General features: G+C 58.8%; 1 long non-coding RNA gene across 1 annotated transcript; it reads right to left on the reverse strand.

The window, feature by feature from the left end:
• Positions 1–1,931: 1,931 nt before the first annotated feature.
• On the reverse strand, positions 1,932–17,331 carry LOC144289079 (uncharacterized). Its single transcript, XR_013357135.1, has 3 exons — positions 16,928–17,331; positions 3,612–3,692; positions 1,932–2,250 (listed from the first exon to the last, which is right to left on the reverse strand). It is a non-coding gene; the product is annotated as an uncharacterized LOC144289079 (long non-coding RNA).
• Positions 17,332–22,042: the final 4,711 nt, after the last annotated feature.

Raw genomic sequence — 22,042 nt, forward strand, 5'->3', positions numbered from 1 at the left:
CCCAGCAGCGGGGCCTTTTTATCAGGCACACATACAGGGACTCGAATAGAGCAGATACTCAAAACATCTATCTCATCAGATAAGTGACCTTAGTTTCCAGTGGTTCCTTAATTAAAAAGTTCAAGGAACCCAAAACATCCATTCCCACACCTTATTACTCAAAAATTTTCTGCAAAAGCCAGTGTTAACATTGTTAAATAATTTGGTGTGAAAATAATGTTGGTGTTATTCCCAAGAAAAATCTGGCCCTGTGAGATCCTACCAAGGATGAAGGGTAGTGAAGATGCTGGGGCCTGGACATATTCTTGGACATAAGTAGTTACATCATGTTGTCTTCATTAAAAGCCCTACAGCCTCAACACTGCAGAGAGATCAGTTGATGTTATAACCCAAGAAGCTCCAGGCAAGGAGGCCAAGCCAAACTTTGGCAAAGTAGTTGGATTGTGAAGTCGTCAGTTGGACCTAAGTCCCATACAGTCTTCGGCCTTGCATGGAAGAGGATTTTAAAGCTGGAAGGGACATTAGCCACCACCCCTCATTTAGGCTATGAAGATTAAAGCCTAGAGGTACAGAGACTCAGGACCACATGAGTGGAGCATTGCACCCAGGCTTCTGACTCTTGGCCAGGGTCATGCCCCCACTGCACTCTGGGCAACTCCTGCCCTGCCTGGCCTTACCATCTAAAGGGGCTTCTTCGAACCTTAAAATCTGGGGGGGGGGGGGGGGGGCACCTGGCTGGTTCAGTAGTAGAGCATGCAGCTCTTGATCTTGGGGTTGCAAGTTCAAGCCCCAGGTTGGGTGGCTTAAAATACTTAAGATTTTTTTTAAAAGATTTTATTTATTTATTCATGAGAGACAGAGAGAGAGAGAGGCAGAGACAAAGGCAAAGGGAGAAGCAGGCTCCATGTAGGGAGCCCGACGTGGGAATCAATCCCGGAACTCCAGGATCATGCCCTGGGCCTAAGGCAGGTACTAAACCACTGAGCCACCCAGGGATCCCCCTTGAAATATTTTTAAAAAATTTTAATTTATACCTATGCATTTCCCTTACCAGAACTATTTTTATAGAGAACAATATTCAAGCCAAATAAAGTAATCTGAAATTTGCCAAAATTTACCAAAATTATTGCAGAAAACAGCCACAAAGGGATACTTTTTTTTTAACCAAAAAAATATTTTTTTAATTCATAAGAGAAAAGCTAAGGAAGACTAATCACATAATAGGATTCTTTACCCTGGCCCTCAGGGTTCTCATCTGTACAAAACATCAGTTAATGAACAATTCAGGGGACCCTATCACGAACAAGAGGCAGTGGCCCAGGTCCTTTGCTTCTCCCAATGAATTAGTTGAGTGGAGTGCCATTACTGTTCCACAGATGAGCTGTGCCAAGCTGGGCTGGTTTGGGCTGTGAGTCCCGGCCCCAGTGTCCTCCTGTGCTCACCAGTCCCAACATCTCTGGCAGGGCCAGACTGAATGAGGTGATGCCAGAAAGCACCTGGCATCAAAGCCTTTCTGGTGTGAAGAGCAAAGGTGCCTGAGTAAAGATGGGCTGCAAATGGAGCCAAGGATCTGGGTCTTCCAAGCCCAAATTCACGCAAATTCCGGACCCCCAATATGGAGCCGTGGTCTTGGGAGAGCAGTTGATTAGCCAGCTGGTGTCACGTCTCTGCCTCTCGACCAATCAGCGATGGCCAGCCGGGCTAGAGATGGTCTACCTCACAGGTAGAGAAGGGGGCTGCAAGCGCCATCATTTCCACCTAAGCTGTGACCACCCAGCTGGATAATGAAGCTGGGATCCCAATAGCCTCCCCTATTAGCGTTGCCCCTACCAAAGAGCTCTCCTAGGTCTGTGAAAGTCAGTAAATTAGGGGACCACTGGGGTAACAGTGTGCCCCATCTGCACACTCCCACCATCCCAAGAACCTCAAGGTGTTTAAAAACAGCTTTATTGAGAAGTTACATGACAGGTAGCCTGTTTTAAAGGGAGCAGCTCAAAGGTCTTCAGTGTCTTTACAAAGTTGTCCAAACATCATATAATGTAATTTTAGAACATTTTCATTGGTTGTAACACTTCCCCAAAAAGAATGTGAAGGTTGTACAAAAGATGTATACGATGAAGTGAGAAAATGGGAATGAGAAATCAAGACCAAATAAAAGGAGGTCATGCCACACTTTTACCCACGGTGGGGTCAACATCAGTGATTTGAAGGCTTCCATTTAGCTCCGCTCTTGACAAAGAGGTCATGTTACTAGAAGAAAGAAACAAATCATCAGTTACTCGAAAGAAACAAAGTGCTAAATACTTTTTTAAAAGTTGAAGGGAACTCCCAAGCTATTTTACATTCAGTATATTCCACATTTTTATACCCAAACCAGTAGCTGTGATTACTTCCTTAGTCTTCTAAAGCCTTGACCTTTACATTAAACACCTCAATTTTGAAGGTATCATGGGAGGAGCCGAACTAATGGGGCATTTAAGTGTTTATTCACAGGTCATTAAGTATCCAAGGAAAAGGTAGGGGAGAGGCAAGAATGGTCAGCAGTAGCCAGTAAGCTACCTGAAATCTGAAATGCCCCCTTCCCTGTCCTAGTAAGACCTGCAGGAACAGGAGAGGAGCCCTAAGGTCACCAGGCTTCAGGAAAGTGCTTGACTTCTGATTTCTGCTTCCCCTCTCCCAACTTCCCCACCTCCCCATCATCATCCACCACCACCCCCCAATCCTGGAGGATGGGGATCAAGAGGAAAAGGGCAGGCAGCCGTCTTCAAGGCAGACCACACCCCCACCCCAAACACTACGGGTCCTGGAGCTTGGAAGAGGGTGGCACTGAACTCGAGTTTGAGACTGAAGCTTCGAGGGAGTCGGTACTTAATGATGAACCATGTTTATAAAATTATGGAATTCACTCAAAATGTAATTAGGAGTTGACAGGAGAGTCAACAGAACCTGGTCAAGGTAATGACTACAGAGAGTAAAACCACATTGTGTTCAAACCCGCCAAGATGAGATTCCTTTGCCTTCACAAAAAGGGAAGACACTTGAAACCTGTGGGTTGGGCAGCCCCGGTGGCTCGGTGGCTCAGCGGTTTAGCGCCGCCTTCAGCCCAGAGCCTCATCCTGGAGACCCGGGATCGAGTCCTGCATTGGGCTCCCCACATGGGGCCTGCTTCTCCCTCTGCCTGTGTCTCTGCCTCTCTCTGTGTGTCTCTCATGAATAAATAAATAAAATATTTTTTTAAACAAAACAAAAAAAAAACAAACCCCCACAGCCCACCAGCGCTACCACTACAGTAACTGGCTTTCCAGTATCTGCTGTTTGAGAAAAGACACATCCATTATGAATCCAAAGTTCTTCCATTAATTTGCAGCTTGTTCATCACAATAGCCTTTATGGACATTTAAAAAGCTGTGTGCACGTGAGCTGAATCACGTGTAGATCACAGCTCGGGAGTTTAGGGAGATGCGAGCGACCTGTTGGGCAAGGAACCAGCTTCACCATGAAATGACGATGACACAGTGACAAGGCATCTGCTTCAGCCCCCATCTAAGGCTGCCACCCACCTCAGCACCCCAACACCTTCGCTGGAATATTTCCAGAGATGGACAGCTTACCTGTCTTAAATCATGGCCTGACGGACCATAAGGAAGTTCTTCTGTGAGGCACAGTCCACCTCTCTGTAGGGCCCACTGCCTCTGCAGTCAGGGAAAACTGTAATGTCTCCAGTCCTCCAAATCATTGAAAATAGCATTCACATTCCCACCCAAAACTTTTCACAGCCAACATCTCCAGTTCCAGCTTTTCCTGGAGATAGGTGAGCAGTTTCCAAATATAAAGTAGACTAGATTTCCTGAATGATCCACCCAGTGAAAACCAAAAAAGCTGAATTTTAAAATCTCTTTTATTTTTTTAAGTAATCTCTACACCTAACATGGGGCTCGAACTCATAACCCTAAGATCCAGAGTCACATGGTCTTCCAACTGAGCCAGCAGGCTTTCCTAAAATACCTTTTATTCTCCCCACCGCCCCACGCAAAACATCTTTTAACTGTATCAGTGAGCAATTATGTAATCCGCAGAAGGGCATGTGGGCACCCGAAATGTCACTGGTCTGGCCCAGCTCTCTGCTGCGGCCCCTCCGAAGATGGTAGCAGACCCGGACCACGGCACAGACACAGCCTGCTCACCTCCCGTGACCTGCTTCAGTGCCATCCCAGGTGAGTGTGTGGTCAACCAAAGTCACCAGGTCTTTCTTCTGCCTTCATTTCGGTAGTCTGGTCTCCTCCCTTCTTACCCCGGTACAACTGAGGCTTTTCCCTAAACGTAGGGCTTTAACCTTCTTCTCTTCAGATGCCAACTCACTGCTTCTAACCTATCATCCTATGGGGGGGTGGGTATTCTCGGCCTCGGCTCTGTTGACAGTGGGGCCTATCATCCTGTGTCCTAGGCACTGCGGGCTGTAGCAGCTTCCCTGACCTCTACCCCTGGAGGCCAGGGACGGCCCCCACCTCCAGTTAGGCCAATCGAGTGTCTCCAGATGTCTCATGTCCCCCAGAGGGGCAAAACTCGCCCCCCACAAGGACCACTGTTCTGTACAGACCACAGGCCATCTGTATCCTGGCAGCAGAGGGCCGCGGAGAGAACAGGATCAGGCCTTGGCACTGACCTCCTTCAGCCTGAACAGACTGAGGGGCACGTGCCAGGCCTCACGTTCCACTCTTCCTGCCGTCAGGTGGCTCTGGCTTGCTCCTCCTCCAAGCCCAGTTCAGGTGCTGCCTTCACTCAAAGCCCATGGGTTCCCCCTTCCCCGAGGGCCATTCTTCATTCGGGGCCCAACACCTGGCACCACCCATTTGCACCTGCCTGCCGTCCACAGCGCCCCGCCAGAGGTCCGTGTGCCAGGACAGGCCCAGTCCACACCCATGCCTTTGCCACTAGCATCCAACAGGATTATCCGTCCACTCGTGGCCGCTATCATCTTCCTGCATTAAGGCTGGTCTTCGCAGGATGCCTGTCACACGTGGTTTTCATGGCGCTTTGCCGGAGGACACAGCACTTTGAAAGCTGTCACACCTAGAAGAGGTGGGGTCCCTGCCATCTCAGTCCTCAGGCAGAGCCACCTGCCTGGCCTTGACCCTGGGGCAGCACCATCCTTTGATCTTGGGGTCAGGCAAGAGCTGGGACTCTTAGGTGACTGGTAGAGGTGCCCAAGACAAGATCACATGGAACTCAATACCCTGTGGGATCCCAGGGTCTCCCTGTCCTGTGCCAGGCACCTACCATGTGGTCCCAGGCCCCCAAGTGAGACAGTCTGGCCCTCAAACAGCTTTCAGCTGATGGAGAAACAGACCCACCAGCAGACGCTTTCACGTGAGGCAGCCAGGGCCAGGGAAGGGTGTGCTCTAGGCACTTCGGAGAGCTCAGGCAAAGGTGAGGGGGCCAGGGTCACCTGGGTGCCTCCGTGGCTGAGGGTCTGCCTCTGCCTGTGTCTCTGCCTCTCTCTCTGTGTCTCTCATGAATAAATAAATAGAATCTTAAAAAAAAAAAAAGGTGAGGAGGCTAGATGGGGATGTGCATCTCCTAGGGGAGCATGAGGGGAAGCCCAGGGCGGTGAGAAGAGGGCAGATGCCTGGTAGGCCCAGTCACACGGGGCCTTGCCAACCAGGTAAAGCGCTTGGCTTTATCCTGGAGGCAGTGCAGGGACAGGCTTGTCGTGCTCGGGCTAGTGCAGGGGACAGTCAGGAGAGCAGAACAGGGAGCCGGGCCGGGAGCCAGCAGTGGTGATGGTGTCCAGGCCATCCCCACCAGCCCTGGTCCTGGCTCCACCACTCCCAGCAACCACAGGCCCCAGCAAGTCACAGCTCTGGAGGCAGATGGCCAGGGCTCAAGTTCCCTGCTTCTCACCAGGGTCATCGTGCCTCATGTCCTAACCCCAGTTGGCCGGCAGTTGTGAGGATTAATTGAAATCAGGAAAACACTGCATACAGTAAGTGCTAACAGATCAGTAGCTTTTACCATGACTAAATCTGTCCAAAGCCCCCCAATTTCTTCTTTTAATTCCCCTCCCCACCAAGGCCCAGGAATAATCTCACTCTTGCCTGGTTGTCCCAGACCCAAAAGTAGCTGTTGGGCCAGGTGAAGGAGGTGGCGCCACCCTGGCCTGAGGCTCGGCTCACCCTCTCGGGCTTTGCTGTAAATTCATTCTGCTCCCGTCCTTTACCTGGATGTTTACCAGTTAGCGGTCAGGCGGGGCTGCGATTGTACAGATCGCTGACCGCGCACCCACCTGCCCGCTGGTGTGGCTACTAAAGCGCCTTTCTCTTCTGGTTGCTCAGAAGTTTCAGAATAGAGCCCGTTAAGATAGGAGTGGATCCCTCACTCAGCTTCCCGGGAGTGCGTTTCTAGGTACTTTCTCCCTCCAGTCCCATACCTTGGCCTGCCCAGGCCACCATCTCACCCTTGGATCAACAACTGTGCCCCCCAAGCCCCGGTTTCATCCCTCCCCTCATCTCACAAGATCACATCCCCCTCTGCCTTTCCCAGGCTCCCACTGTTCTCAGGGCCAAAACCAAACATGGTCTGCTTCCCCCTGCAAAACCTTCACTTTCACAGAGAGGCTTTCTTTCTCCTGCTCCCCAAGTTCCCCAGCTCTTCCATCGATTCCCCATCCCTTGTCCCTGCAACTGCACCTCTCGCCCTTCCCCCCCTTGCCTGTTCTGATTACAGCCCCAGTGCTTATGCCCTGCCTGGTATGTAGTTGCTGCCTAATAAGTGCTTGACAACAGGAACAAACCCTCATCCTCCTCAGGTCTGGCACTTATCAGGCTTTTTAAATGAACTGCAGCCTGTGGGAGGACAGTCTTTCTTCTCTCGTTTCCAAGAGCCAGAGGCTGAGATGCCCTCTTCTGGGGACGTACCCCCCACCTTCCTTATTCAGCCAGCTTTTCCTCAAAACATTGCAGCTCCCTGGAGTCCAGAGCCTGGAGTGAGCCAGGGAGGGCTGCCCGCCCTGCCCACGCATCAGCCCCAGTGGCTGGAACCACTCCCTCCCCTCTGAGAGCAAGTAAGGGGAAGACAGCTAGAGTTGCAGGGGATGCAGGTCTCCCAGGAGATCCAGGGGAACAGGGAAGGGCCTTTGCACTTCTATTTGTTCTGTTGCCTGTGGGTCATCCTCTCACACATGTGCGGCTCTAGTCCTGGGGCCTCTCGAATCTTCAGCGGGCACAGGAAATGCCAGCAGGTCTGTCCACCACGCTGCCACCCATCCTGACCCAAGCTGGGTCCCTGACTCTCTGGCCTGTCTTGGGAGTTCCCACTGCATCCCGGGCTCGAGACATTAGCAGCACACAGCAGAGCTGCAGCTGGAGGCCGAGGTCCAGCCCAGGGGCCCCCACACCCCAGGGAGCCAGTCCTACATTTATCTGAGTGGCTTAAACACACCCCCCATCACACCTTTGGGGCCGTTGTCTCATCCATCCCTCCACTGCTTCAGCAAGACTGCAGAGGTCATGGATACCCGGCCATATCCTCCCGGCTCTTGGCCGAGGGAGACCCACTGCCAGTGATGTGTGGAAGGGAAAGAGACCCTCCCCTGAGGCCTCAGGGCTCACCCTGAAAAGAAAAGCCGGGTGAGGGTACCTAACTCCAAATGTTCCCTCCTTCCTGAGCTCAGCCACCCACCCCGACTCCTTCCCTCTGGGCTGTATCTCAAGCCCTCTAGGTAGCACCCACCCACCCACCCACCCACCCCCAAGGCGGAGGACAGCTTCCCCGCTGGCTCGGAGACCTGTGACCTCAGGGGGATGCAGGGAAACAGTGAGTGTCACTTCCAGCTGCACCCACCCTCTGCCACTGCCCGGCACCTGGGGGCCAGAGTCCCTCCCCCTTCCCTGGGGGGCAGCAGGCCCAGTGCGGGCAGTGTGGTCCCCGCGGCTGGCTGCAGAGCTGCCTGAGGAGGCCTCGCACCATAGTTGGCAAGTCTAGAACCACCGGATCCCATTACCTCACCAGTGTGAGTTCTACCATTGCCAAAAACGGCGGGAGGCAAGCGGCAGTGGTGGGACAGCCAGCCGAGGGGGCTCAGAGGCCACTGCCTCTGTGAAGAAGAGACAGGGAGAGTTAGCGCGCTCTGAGGCCCGGGACGGTCGGGCAGGAGGCACCCTCCCCACCGCAGGGACCGCATGGTCATGTCCTTCCTGTTGGCTCCTGAGGGAGCCCAGCCCTCCTGGGCCGTGCCCCGGTGCCACCCCACTGCGCTGGCCTGGTGCTGGGACCTGGTGCTGGGACTGTGCTGGGATCGTGCAGGGAGGGAGGGAGAACACTCAGGCGGCAGCTATGGGGATGCAGCTCAGGACTGGGCCCTGTCCCCACCCACTCTCTGGGGAACCATAGAGGGCCCCTCCACTTCAGACAGTCCTCTGCCTGGACTCTGGGGTTGCGAGAGCTAAAGTGGGCCATGCTCTACGGCGTACTCATCACTCCATGTCACTGTCTCACTTGATCCAGGGAGACCCCCCCCAGCCCTGTCCTTCCCTGGGGCTAAAGCTCACCAGCTGCCCCACCCCATGGGGAAGAAGCTGACTTTCTGTACCGATACTTTTCTGCATGGAGCCCCAGAGGGGCAAACAGCTTGCTGTGGCATCTTCCCTGAGGAAGGTGGACCAACCCCCGGTAGTGCCAGTCCTCCATGACCAGCACAGGTGGCCTCTGGGGTCACTGACATCATTCAGCTTGGCCAGTTAATGGCAGAAACGAGCCAAGCCAAAAGCCACTAAACATCCCATCCACATGGGATCCCTGGGTGGCGCAGCGGTTTAGCGCCTGCCTTTGGCCCAGGGCACGATCCTGGAGACCCGGGATCGAATCCCACGTCAGGCTCCCGGTGCATGGAGCCTGCTTCTCCTTCTGCCTGTGTCTCTGCCTCTCTCTCTCTCTCTGTGTGACTATCATAAATAAATGAAAAAAAAGAAAAAACATCCCATCCACACAGCATTCTCCTGACTGTAAACTCACCATAAACACCCACCGCAGCCCTGCCCATCCTAGGGCAGCACACTTGTGTGTCCCACATCCCCCCAGATGCAGGCAAGCCCTTTCCTAAGGGGTGTTTGAAGCCACCTAAGGTCACCTCGAGTCTTCAGCCAGCATGCAGGCCCAGCCCTTCGAGGCTTGGAAGGATCTGCTTGCCTAAAGAGCAGTAAGACCAGCTCACAAGAGGACTTCTTTCCAAACCAGAAGCTTTCAGAGAGGCTGACCCCACCACAGCAGGGCTCCTGTGACCCTCAGCAGGAGCGGGAGCCAGCAGCCACGGCCCCTCCGGGGTGGAGCCACTAGGAAGATGGGGCGGAAGAGCGGAGATGCAGACCAGGCCATCCTCAGGCTCTGGCTCACGCAGGGCAGGCCCCCAGAGGCACGGGGCAGCCGGAGCCCCCAGTAGGACCGGCAAGGCCTGGGTTTGGAGAGAAATCTGCGCGGTGCCAAAGGTTCACAGAAGCGAGCAAGGCAGAGGCTGTAGGGTGGGCAGGCTTGTTTGGGGACAGGCCTGGGCTCTGGGTCCGGGTGTTCCTGGGGGTGCGGCCGGCAGGGCGGCCCGGGTGGGCACCGCGGGGGGCGGGGGGAGCCCTCTCGACACAGCAGCCCGGCTTCACCGCCGCGATCAATGGGGCGGGATCGCATTTCGCAGCGCCCGGCGGCGGGATAATGGCTGGGATTGAATAAGCAAATGGAGCGGTGGGGGAGGGGGAGGGGGAGGGGTGGGGAGTCTGGAAAATCCACTTCACACAGTCCCTCCGGGGCGCTGCCATCTCCAGAAGCTCGAGCCCCGCAGACAAACAGGGGCCCTGCAGGGAGGAGGCGGACACCCTGGGCTGGCCGCCCTTGAAAAACACCAAAAATCAGAGCAAAGTGCTTCCCAGAGCCCTTGCCATCGCAAGAAAATGCTTTCAGCAGCAGCCGGAGGGACTTCAGTCAGACGACAGGAATCCCTGTGGGGCACAGGGCTCGGGCTAGATCAAACATCTCCAGAACTGAGCTGCCTGTTGAGGGGGTAAAGCCTTTTGCTGGTGGCAGGGGCGGGGGGTGGGGGCTCCCCAGGCACACAAAGGAGGATTCGGGCCCAGTTTACAGGGTGATGAGGGACAAAGGCTGGAAGAGGAGGGAGGTGAAGGAAGGGCTCCCACCCCAACCGTCCAGGAAGTGGCCTCTGGGAATGAGAGCTGACTCCAGGGGTCCCAGCCTGGCCTAGTCACTGTTGTGGGTGAACTCATTGCATCGCCCACACCGGGAGCTGGTGCCTGACCCGGGATCGATTAAAGTTAGGACATGAGGTCTTTCCCAGGGAGCACTGGATCTGGGCCCCAGGGACATCCAGGCCTGGAGGCTGGCTACAGGCACAGAACTGGCTCCTCTATAGCCCCAACTGGCACCTGTTACTCAGAGCTCAGCAAAGGCACCCACCTGAGCAGGTGTTGAGAAGCAGAAGCAAAGTCACAGGAAGAATGGAGCCCAGCTGCAGACCACCCACGGGCTGAGGGGCAGCTGCTCTATTCTCAGGCTGGAAGGGCCACCCTTCCCTGCCGGGCAGGAAAGTACAGAAATGTGGTCAGACATTTCAGAAGTTCCAGGGATGTTCCAGAAACTGTCATACCGAGGGACTTTCCGACCCCTGACCCTTGCTGGGTCCTTGTGTCCACTCCTACTCCCAGGAGTCACACCGATCCAGGCCCTCTTCCCTGCTCCTCAGACCTATAGCACAGAGCCCTGGAGGGAAGCTCTCAGGCAAGTCAGCCATTTCAGCCATGGAGTAGGGAGCCAGCGAAGAGACAGGATGAGCAAGGGTCAGCCAGGCAGGCCCTGGGGCGGGTGGGGCGGTGAGCATCAGAGGAGAGATCCAGCTGCAGGGGCAGCTAATGGGCACATGTCTCCTTCTTAGAATAAATATGCAAATAAGTGGCATCCGTCCTTTTTCTGCAGGGCTTAGAAGAGCTTCTGCACAGGACACCATCACCACCCAGGAGAGACCACGAGGGAGCTCCTCTCTATGTGACACACAGGGAACCAGCACAGAGAAATGGCCCGGTTCCTCCAAGGCATTCCTAGTGCCCTAAGCAGGAGGGATTGGTGGCCCCGGGTTCCTGCTGAGCAGCCTCCTTGTGTCCCACCAAGCTCCAATTGGCAGCCCAACACACACCACCCCCTCCTCCCTACCCCATGCCTGCGGCTCAATCCCCGGGGAGAAACAGCTGGAACCAAAGACTTCAGGCTTGAAGGCCCTCAGCGGGTAGCATGCCTGGCCAGTCAGCAGGCCTCTCACTGAGGGCGGGTCACTAGGGCTTCGCACCAGGACAGCCTGGCTGGGTCCAGGCCTCTCAACCTCCATATCTGTCATCTGGGGCATCTGAGCCCAGGCCTGTGGGTGCAGAGCTGAGGTGCCTCCAAGCCCTGGGGGCCAGGAGTGCCCAAAACACAAAACCAAAGAGGCTGACCTGCTCCTCACAAGTTGTGGTTGGTGACCAAAGAGTGACACCGGCCTAGCCCAACGACTGACTCACTGACTGACCTCTTCAGCCAGGCCTTTCCTCTCACTTTGCCTGTCTACACGGTGATTTACCTGCCAGGGCCTGGGCCGAACCACACACTCCAACTCTGAGCCCACCAAGCACCCTGTTCTCAGTGTCACTGCATGAAGGCTCTGGCCCAGGGACAGCAGCCCCCAGAAACACCTGGGTTGACAGCAAGGACGCCTCCCACTGCCCAGAGCTGCCTCCCTCAGTTCCTGCTGCAGAAGGCCAGGCTCTGTGCTGCCAGCCAAGTCTCACCCCAAGGGTGTGTGGGGAGGCGAGCTGGGCCTTCCTGACCCATGGCACCCCCCGGCTGGCCCTACAGATGGCGACACCCCCATCCACGGCTGCGGGCGGCCCCATCTGCCGCCGGCTCGGATTGCTCGGATTGTGGGCTCCCAGCTCTGCCGTGGCCCGAGGCAGTGTAAGGCGATCTGGCTGCCCACAGGGCTGCGTCCCTCGCGGCAGCTGAGCCAGATGGGCCCGGGAGTGGCCGAGGAGCCGCTGGGGCCCGGACACAGGACGCTGGGGAGGTGCGCGCGGCTGCGGTCCCGCTTTTCCCATATTGGCACTGCACATGATTGCTCAGAGCGGAGAGACACAAGCAAAAATGTGCTAGTGCCAAAATCGGCCAAGCAGGTGGGAAGTGTGGCAGGCCCTCTGGGGACACACTGGAGGGGTATCCCTTGCGCCGCCCCCACCCCCGCAGACATTTCCGACGTCCAGGCTGGCATGGGGCCACGGGGTGAAGAGTGCTCCCGAGACACTCGCGGATCTGTCTCTGCTCTGTTTATGGCCCTTCGGTAATTCACTGACCGAGACTGTTCACAGTGAATTCTACCAGTGCCATACACAGAACAGGAGTCGCGCTCTCGGCCCGCCGGCCCTGCGGAGAGACGCCCAGCCCCGCTCCCTGCCACCCTGGCCAGGAGGTCCAGCCTGCCGCCACCCCGCAGTGGCCCTCCTCACCCCACGCCTCCACCACCCTGACCAGCCTGCTCTCAGCCCAAAACGAATTTCCGGGAGCAGGGACCGCGGGGGGGGGGGGGGGGGGGGGGGGGCGGGGGAGGGCAGAGCCCTCCACACCGGGGCGTCTCCTGTCTCAACCTGAAAGCCTGCCCACAGTCCCTCCACCCTCACCCAGCCCACCTTTCCTCAGGCCGAGGAGGGAGCAAATCCAGCTCAGGATAGCAACCTGCTGGCTAGATCCTCCTCTCTGCCCATCACACCAGGTCCCAAAGGGGCAGTGACCAGTGGGACATCAGGGTGCCTCTCCTGACCTCTGAGCAGAGAACCCTCCTGTTCTAAGATGTCTTGGTCTCCACCATCCTCCAGCCCCCAGCCTGCCGTGTGGCAGAAACAGAGCCCCAGCGCCAAACCAAATCTGCTGCTCCCTGGGCTCCCATCCCAAACCAGACCTGATCCTGAACTGCCCTGGCTGGGCATCTCTGCAGCCAGCCTGCAGCCAGGATAGCAGGGCAGGTGGGCAGGAAGTTCCCTGGCCGAGGAGGCAGCATGGAGGGAGCTGGAGGCACGGCTGCCTCCCAGCAAGGGGAGCAGCATCTGGCTGGCTTGGAGGGGACTGCAGAGGAAAGCAGAGGTGCGGGAGGCGAGGGAGGGGCTGGGGAGGTTGCATCAGTGGTTGCCAGAGTGGCTGCCTCGAGAGAAGTCACTGTGGCAGCTCCTGCCTCTGGTGCCCAGCACCCTGGGGAAGAAATGAGGGAAGGGGAGAGAGGGTCGGTCTCAGGGGAGCTGGTGCCCAGGCAGGAGCGCTCCGCAGAGCGGCAGTCTCAGCCTGCTCCAGGCTTCAGTGGGGACCAGGGGGCAGAGTGGCTAGAAAAGCAGCCTGGAAGGCTCAGAGAACAAGTCTCCTGGCCTAGAAACTATCAAAACCCCCTTGGTGATGCTCCTCCCAATGACCCCGGGGCTGCTAGGAGCCACTCGGCCTCCCAGCACCTATTCTAAATCCTCACCCACTCTGCCCTCATCACTTGTGTGCAAAGGAACCCAAATCACTGCTCAAGCCTCCACCTTCCCCAGGCCCCCAGGGGACTCCTCATCCTGATTCAACACAGGCCCACTGCTGGGCCCCGGGCTACCACAGGCCAACCCAGCTTGCTGGGACGGACATCTTCGAAGGCACTCCCTGGGACTCCGCCTCAGTTTTCCGCGACACAGACACGACACAGACACAACTGTGAGCTCGGCTAGAGAAAAGAAGGGACAGAATACCTCCCACCCCAGGGGTGGGAATGTTAGTACAGCCTGTAGGCCAGGTGGAGGTAGTTCTCAAAAGAGCTCAGGGTGTAACCCAGCAGACTCACCCAAGGGGCCCCTGAAATGCAGATTAGTGGGCGCACTCAGAAATCTGCATTTTAATAGGGACCCGGGCAATTCTGCCCCCAGGGGTGCAGCCCTTCTTTGCAAAATGTCTGGCAGCTCTTTCTGAGGCGGTCACTCTAAACTATCAGAAGGCTTACCCCAGGGGTACTTACACAAACAGCCCTAAATTCCTTTTTCTTTCTTTCTTTTGGGAGCTAGGGGTAGGTAGAGGTGGATGTTGGGGGCAGGGGAGCACCGGACACTAGCCTGGCACCAGGCGACCAAGAAGCAGGTAGAGGACAGCAGTTATGGGTCCTGCTCTCCCTGGTCCAGGAAAGGGAAGGTAAAGAGGGCTGCAGCAGGCCTGGGGGCTTGTTCGGGCTCCTTCTAATTGCGGCATCCGTGGAGACACTTGGTCTGTTTTCCTCATCTTTGCAGCTGACTTGGGTCTCTGTAAGCAGAGAATAGCTTAAAAGCCAAATCCCCTTGCAGCTTCCCGTAGGAGTGGCAGAGCTGGGCCAGGCTCCTCCCCTGCGCCTGCCTCGCCCCTGCTAAGCCCAATGCGGCAGGACCCAGTGCCGCAGTGCTGGGGCGGTGCCATCCCCGCCGCCCCCGCCACCGGGGTCAACCCCCAGAGCCCTGCGCTAACCTCTCAGCTCTCCACTGAGAGATGCTCAGACCTGAATCCTAGGGGAGCATGGTCTCCCAGCTCTCCTGAAATGAGGGCCAAGGGGAGCTGGGACGATATAAGCAGCAAAAGCCTCATTTGAAGGGTCAAAAGGGAAACCAAGGCCTGTGGTTCAAGGGGAATCTTCAGAGCAGCCTCCTCTGGCCTAGTGGGAAGCGGGGAGGGCAACCTGACACAGCCCTGACCTTGAGATCCAAAGACACAGAAATCCACGTTGGGAGAGGGAAGATGAAGTAAGGTCTGGAAGCAGGCGAGTCCCTGTCTCCCACCCTGGCCAGAGGGAGAGCATGACAAAGAAAAGAGCTGCAGAGCTGGTGTGGCCTAAAGGGGACCCGACCTGTGGGCCAGGTAGGAAGGCTGCTGACACTAAAGCCACCAAAGCACCTGGAGTACTTGAGGATCTCCTGTGTGTGTGCCCTACACACCATCCCAGGTCTCTGCCGACACCACCCCACCCTCTTCAGCCCCACCCTCCAGAACTCCCTGGGGACCATCTTCAGACACTCCTCTAGAGGATTCCCTCCCTCGGCAGGTCTCACCGTCCCGAGTTCTAACAGCTCAGGGGACGAGGGGGTCACTGGGACACCGGGCCTGAGTACTCTGAGATTGCCAGTCTTTGGCCATCACAAAGCGCCCCCATGGCTCTCCACTCGACAAATACACAACGATTCCAGAGTCCAGGATCTGAGCTGCACCACCCACAACGGGCCAGGGACAGGTCTCTCTGGTTTCCAACGAATGCCCCAGGCCCAAGGGGCTAGAGGCTGGGAGCAGCTGGGGCCCTCAGCCATGCCTAGGGCCTGGTGCCTGCCCCCTATCTTCCCAGAGGCCCTGGGGGAGGCACCCAAAGCTGCTTTCGTCGCAGCCCGGGCCAACAGAGCTCCCACCATTAATGGGAGCCGCTGGGGCTGTGCGAGCTCCGCCAGGAGCCACTGCACCCCTTGACCTGCCTGGTAGAGGTAAAGGAATAAACGAAATTCTCGCATTCTGGACCTGGGATTTTTTTCTCCTTTGCATAAGGTGGATTCCAGAGGTTCTCCTAACACACACACACACACACACACACACACACACACACACACGGCGGGCCAAGAGCGTTAAGGAAACCCGCCGCTGAGGCTGCAGATCAGGGGCTGGATCCGAACCCACAGCCTCGGGGCGCATGCGCTGGCCTGATCCGGCCGCGAGCCGGGTGTGGGCCACGCTCATTTGGGTGCGCTCGGTCGACGGTCAGGACAGAGTTCTAGGAAGGCTCAGTCCCTGCTCGGAGACCCGACGACTCGGCGCGGGTTGGGCTCACTGCAGGAGGTGGTGCACACCGGGTGGAGCCCCGTGACCCGGCCAGAGGACCAGGGGCGTAGCGCAGACATCCGCCACCTGGCTTCCAGGAGGAAAATCGGGCTTTTAATCCTCTAGAGCTTTATGAGGCCCCACAGAACGCAGGGAGGCTCGGTCCTCACCTAAACGATGGGGGTGGGGAGGTTGATTAGGGCAGCGCCGGCTCGCGGCTGCTAATCGCTCTGAGCCTGTATTAACGCCCCCAGCCCCCAGCGGGCACGTCTATACACAGGGTAGGGATGCCAGGGCTGGGGGAAGGGACAGCGAACGGCTGAGCCTAGAGGGTCCCGCGGAATCGGGCGATCCCTGACCCCCGGACGGCTCTCTCGCAGCCCAGTTCCAGGATGCGCGCACCAGTGAGGGACCCGAGGCACGCCGTCGGGCTGCCCACCCCAAAGCAGAGCTCAGGGGCCCCGGGTGCTCGCTGGCAGGAACAAGGATATAGGGGTGGGCGCAGGGCCGCAGCGTGTCTCGACCGCGTGCTTGGCTCCCAGGACGGGTGAGCCCGAAGCAGAGGGGAGCTGGTGGTCTGAGAACTGCTTTCCCCTAGAGACTGGGCGGGGCCGTCCCGGGGCCACAAAAGTGGTAACGACAAGTCGCGAAGCCCGGGGAGGAGGCTGGAGAAACTAGCTCGCGGAGCAGGAACTCTCCCCCAGCCCAGGTCGGCGCCCGCCTCCCAGCCCTGCGCTTCCACCTGAGCCCACCGGGGCGGCGGAACGCCGACGCGACCCCGATCGGAGCCCGCGGGAGGTGCGGGCCCGCGTCGATACGCACCTGGCCAAACACGGTCCGCACCCAAACCGCAGCCCTGCGCGCAACCCGACTCCATCGGGGCCCCAAGACCACGGGGCCGCGTGCGCACCTCCGCCGGAAGGCGCGGGAGAGCCGGGAGGCCGCACTGCCGCGTCATCCCCAAGGCCGGTTGCCCGCCCCACCCGGGTTCTAGCCCTGCTCGCCCCGGGGCGCCCGCCTCCACCTTCTCCTCGCCGGCTCTGGCTCGGCCCCGCCCCGCCCGGACACTCACCTGCGCCGGCTCCGGGCTGGGCGCACCGCCGCCTCCCAGCTCCGCGCGGAGTCCACATGGGAACAACAAGACAAAAAGGGCCCTGGTTCGGAGGGGCCGGATGGACGGAGCCCGGGGCACGTCCCGGCCGAGGGCGGCGCCCCGAACCTCCACAGCGCTACGCGGGAGGAGGCGGCGCCCGAGCAGGAGCCCGGCGGGGGAACAAAGAGGAGCCGGGATGGGGCCGCGCGCTTCCTGGGTGTCGGGTGACAGGTCTGCTGGGGGAGGCCCCGGCTCTGCCACCTGAGGAGCCGCCTCCGCGCGGCAGGCGGGGCACGGCGGGAGAGGCACGGGGGCCCCGGAGGCCGAGGGGAAAAGGGTGCGCGGCGCGCCCGGGACCGCGCGGCCGGAGAGAGGCCCGCGGGCTCCGGCGCAGAGGTGCGGGGACTCGACGGAGGGCAGAGATAATGACTCTGGAAGGGTTTACCGCCCCCTGAGCCCCGCCCGCCCCCCGCGCCGCGCCATTGGTTCAGGTGCCGCGAGGCGGGGAGGGGCCGGGGGCGGGCCGGGGATGATTCACCTTGAATGTGGCTCGGGTTGGTGCGCCGCGCAGGGCACGCCCGGCCGGGACTGCGGAGGCGCCGGGGGCCCCGCCTGCTGGCCCAGCCCCGCCGGCTCCGGCCCCAGGGGTCTCGCCGCCCGCCTCCTACCCCTGCCTCCTCCGCCCTAAGGCTAGGGTGCCGCAGGCCGCGGTGCGCCCCGACGCCCCGCCACCCCACCGCCCTCTGAGCCCGGAGCTAGCCGAGGTGTGTGTAGAGTAGCGTGCTTGGAAACCCGACCCTGTGCTGGGGGAGGGGACGCGCGTCGGGAGCTGGGATCACTGTGGGGCCACTGGACGGATCTCCGCAGTCTCCCCCGCAGAAAGGTGCGCAAGGCCGAGTTGTGTCAGCGGGCCCACCCGGAGCCAGGGGTACTGGGCTGGAGCGGGGACGGCAGGGCTCCCCGCTGCGTCCTTACCACTATGCTTTTTCAGCTCTGCGGCCTCACAGGTGTCTGGCCTCTGCGCCGCCGGGAACAAAGGCTGCCTGTCCCGGAAGGGGGAGGGGGAGAGGAGCCGCCCCCAGACCCGTTTCCATCTCCCTTCCTTCCCCCCCACCCTCTGCGGCAGAGGCTCCCCGGGGAGGGGGCGGGGCGGGCCTGGGTTGGGGCGCGGACGCTGATTAGATACTTCTCTGCGGTCCTTTGCTCCGGTACCATCCGGAGCATTCCGAGGGGCGGGGCAGGGGCTGGAAGACAACCAGGCTGTCAGCGTCGAGGTGGCCCTTTTCTCCTTCCCCAGCATCCTGAGCACCGAGCGCCTCCCCCCACCCGCTGCTTTGGGCGCCCTTCCCAGTACCAGCCCCTCCTGGCCTCCCCAGACGGCAACCGCAGTTCAAAACCAGATTAAAATAAAACGTTAATCCGTCCTCTTCCCATTTAGCTCCTATTCTCCCTATCGAACCTCGCAGATCTGGCGGCTAAGAAGCCCCCAAAAAGGAGGGTGCTTAGCCGAGCCCCCCCCCCCCCAAATCGAAAGCTCTCTTGTATTAAAATTGAAGACCGTTAGCACGTTGTTCTGGGCGCCAGCGAAGAAAGGGAGTAGGCAGTGGTGATGGGGGCCAGGGTCCACGGTGTCCACTACCCCAGCCCCCGCCCAGCCGGGAGGGGCAGCCAGAGCTGGTGCTGAGACCAACCCTTGAATAGGTCCGACTCCTGGGCGGGGCCTGCTCCGGCCCTGGATGTCGCAGCCAGAGGAGGAGGCAAGATCCCCCCACCCCAGGCGGACCACCCGGGCGAGTCGCGGGGCCTCGGTGTCCCTCTTCAAGAGTACCCCGTGATGAGGCGTGGTGCGCCAGGACCCAGACAGGGGAGATCTCGAGCAAAGAGCTAGGCCCAAAGGGCCGAAGGGAGGGGGGGGCGGGAATCGTTCGAACATTAACCCCTCCCGGGCCGGCTCGCATTCCCCTGCCTAGCCCCGTCGCCCTGAACTTCCCTGGCTCCGTCCCCAGCCGCGCCCTACCTGCTCCCCGAGGGCCGTGGGATGCTGGGTGGTGGGGACGCGGTGTGCCAGGAACCGCAAAGCCTAAGCGCGGGCAATGCCGGCTGCGAGTGGCCCCCGCGGCCTGTCGCACCCCCTTTATAGCGCGCGCCCCGCCCCCCGTGCCCGGTGCGCCCCGCCCGGGCCCATTCACCTGCTGTTGAGAACTAGACACCGCTCAGCGCAAAGCGAGCCACCCGGCAGCGCGGTCCGGCCGTCGGGGCTGGCGGGGCGGGGGCGGCTCCGAGACGGATCCAGTTTCCACCTTTTCTTAAATGCGCTGCTGAAAGTTGAGACGGCCCCGGCCTCAGGAGCCAACGAGGCTTTCTCCCCCCCGTGGCTCCCCGCGCACCCCAAGGGCTCCAACCCCACTCCGGGAGGGGCGCGAAGCTGCACCCTGAAGGGCCTCATACATATTTTAGGGAACAGGCCAGTAACCGGAGCTGGACGCGGACGGTGAGAGGGTGGCCCCCGGGGACCCGATACCCTGTATCCCTTTCGTTTCGGGGCGCAGGCGGGGGAGGAGATGGCTCCGGACGACCTCAGGTCCTCACTTTGCTGCCCTCCCTCCGCAGGTCGGGCGCCTCTCTGCCCCGCGGCGGCCTCCTCCTCCCCCCGGAGAGACCTTTTCTGCCTCTCCGTCAATATCCCACGGGGCCCGCGACGCGCGGGTTTGGGAACCTCTTCCCTCGGGTCAGGTTTAGGAAGGACCCCTAAACTCGGGCTATTCCAACCTGGAAGATCGCGCCCCTCGCTCGGTCCCTGAACGCGGCCCATCTTTCTCGCTGCCGGTGCTTCGGCTTGCTTCTCTGGCCAACTTCTCTGGCCAGTTCTTTGCCTCCCCCGGCCCCATCCTGTTCCCTAAGCTCGCCCTCTCCTAGGAGGTCACCGTTGTGCTGAAGACGTTGAGCGAAGAGGTCATCAGCCTTCGGCCTCCCCTCCCTTCTCCCTGTGCGGGGCAGGAGGTCTGGGCTGCAGCCCTCCTCCCCCCAGACGCCCCCCCGGCGGCGGTTCTGCCCTCGGCCTCGCTCAGATTGGTCGGGACCCCGCGCTGACCCGGGCGCTAGGTCCAGGACACGAGCCTAACTCGCATTCCGCAGTGAGGCGGGCCCCAGGTTCAGGTCCCCGCGCTCTCCAGGTACCGGCAGCGCGATCTCCAGCGGTTCATTTCACCTCTCAGAGCCTCAGTTTCCCCATTTGCAAAATGGGTATCATGACTCCCACCTCTCAGGAGGACAAAGAAAATGCACGTGTGGGCACGGGCGTATTTGGGGACCCGTAGATCTCTGGCAAACTACAGAACCCGCATTATCGCCGGGGCAGACCGTGTACTCCCCCACCCCCATCCCACCACCCCCGCAAGCGCGATGCCTCCTGAGTGCTAGTGTCCCGCCACCAGATCCCAGGTTCCTCCTGCTGCCCCTGGAGATGTCGCCACTGTCACTTCTCCACGCCTGGAGAAGTGTTGGAGGCTAAGGTCCACTCCAGAGGCGAATTACTGTCTTTCTATCTTGGCCCAGCCCCAGGCCTACGGGCTTTGTTCTAGAATCTAAATGTCCATTGGTCGATGCTTGCAGGGGTGCTCAAAACCCAACGATTCCCCCATTTTCCACAAAAACAAAAACAAAAACAAAACAAAACAAAACAAAACAAAAACGGTGTGTTTGTGCGTCTACGTTTTCCTTCCAGCGGCATGAGGTCCGTATACCATATCGAAGGGCCTGGAAACCCAGAGATTCAGCTCCTGGCTGCAGGCAGGGAGGGACAGCGAGGGCAAGGGTTGATAGGCAAAGAACAAAAAGAAGAGAGACAAGACAAATGAAAGGCGATCCTATCAGAGGAATCTACTCCAGCCCTTAAAAGGAGTGAGGAAAATATATATGGCCGGAATATATCTTGGGAAATACCCTGGATGTTAGGTGAAAAGTGCAAAGGACACATGGACTTCCGTTTGTGTAAAAATGTAAGTGGGGGGTGGGTGTCTAGGTGTCAGGTTTTCTCTACGGACACCTGAGACACAAATAGGGGTGGCTGCTGAGCGGGGGAATTGGGGACCACGGGGCAGAAGACTTTCTTTTTGCCTTATGTCTTTCGGGACTGTTTGAAGTGTATGTGTTTACCATATGATCATAGTAAAATTTCAATTAAAAAAGAAACTGTAGAAATTGCTTTTTTAAGATTTTATTTATTTATTTGAGAGAGAGAGAGCAAGTGAGCATGAGCAGGGGTGAAGGAGGGCAGAGGGAGAAGCAGACTCTGCGCCCCACATGAGGCTCGATTCCAGGACCCTGGGATCATGACCTGAGCCGAAGGGAGACGCTTAACTGAGTGAGCGATCCAGGTGCCCCCAGAAACTACTTTTTGAAAAATCTGATTCGGGATGCTGAAGCCTGGAGGAATTCAATCAGAGAGGGTGAGCCAGAGGCTTAAGTGAGCAGTGGTGCTAAGCGCTGGGCAGGGGCTTGGGGGAGGGGGTCCCAGGGTTCTCAGATCCTGGTCCATGTGGGTCCTGTGTCAGGGTCACCCGCCACTCGGGAGGAAAGCAAGTGTGTGTGTGTGTGTGTGTGTGGCCAGTACGTCATCCTTGCAACATTCTGTCTCCTACTTTCTCTTACCAGGTGACACTCCAGCTGAGTTTGGCCCCTGGCCAAGGCTGGAGCACCACCCCAGAGATGTCCTTGACCCAAGTCAGTGAGAAGGCGGCCGAAGGGGATAGGGGACTGAGCACTGGGTGGGTGCTCAGGGCGTGGGATTTGAGTCCAGCCTCTGTTTCCTCCTGTGTGGGAGAAACGGAGGACACTCGCCCCACTTCCTTCCGGAGGATAGGGGCAGAAAACTGGCACATGGCCCCTGGAAAGAAGCCCTGTCGACCAGAACTCAGCTGGGGCCCCTCCAGGGCTAGAAACCTAGCATTCCCACCCCACCCCAGAGCCCGGCAGTACAGCGCCCACCTTCGGGCATCTGTTGCACCCAGAAGAACTGTCCTGCAACGCACCCACCGGCGTGGAGCTAAGGTCCCAGCCCCCAGGCCTGGAGATGGCTCCAGGGCTCCAGGACTC

The sequence above is a fragment of the Canis aureus genome, chromosome 18 (assembly GCF_053574225.1).
Source record: "Canis aureus isolate CA01 chromosome 18, VMU_Caureus_v.1.0, whole genome shotgun sequence".
NCBI classification, from domain to species: domain Eukaryota; kingdom Metazoa; phylum Chordata; class Mammalia; order Carnivora; family Canidae; genus Canis; species Canis aureus.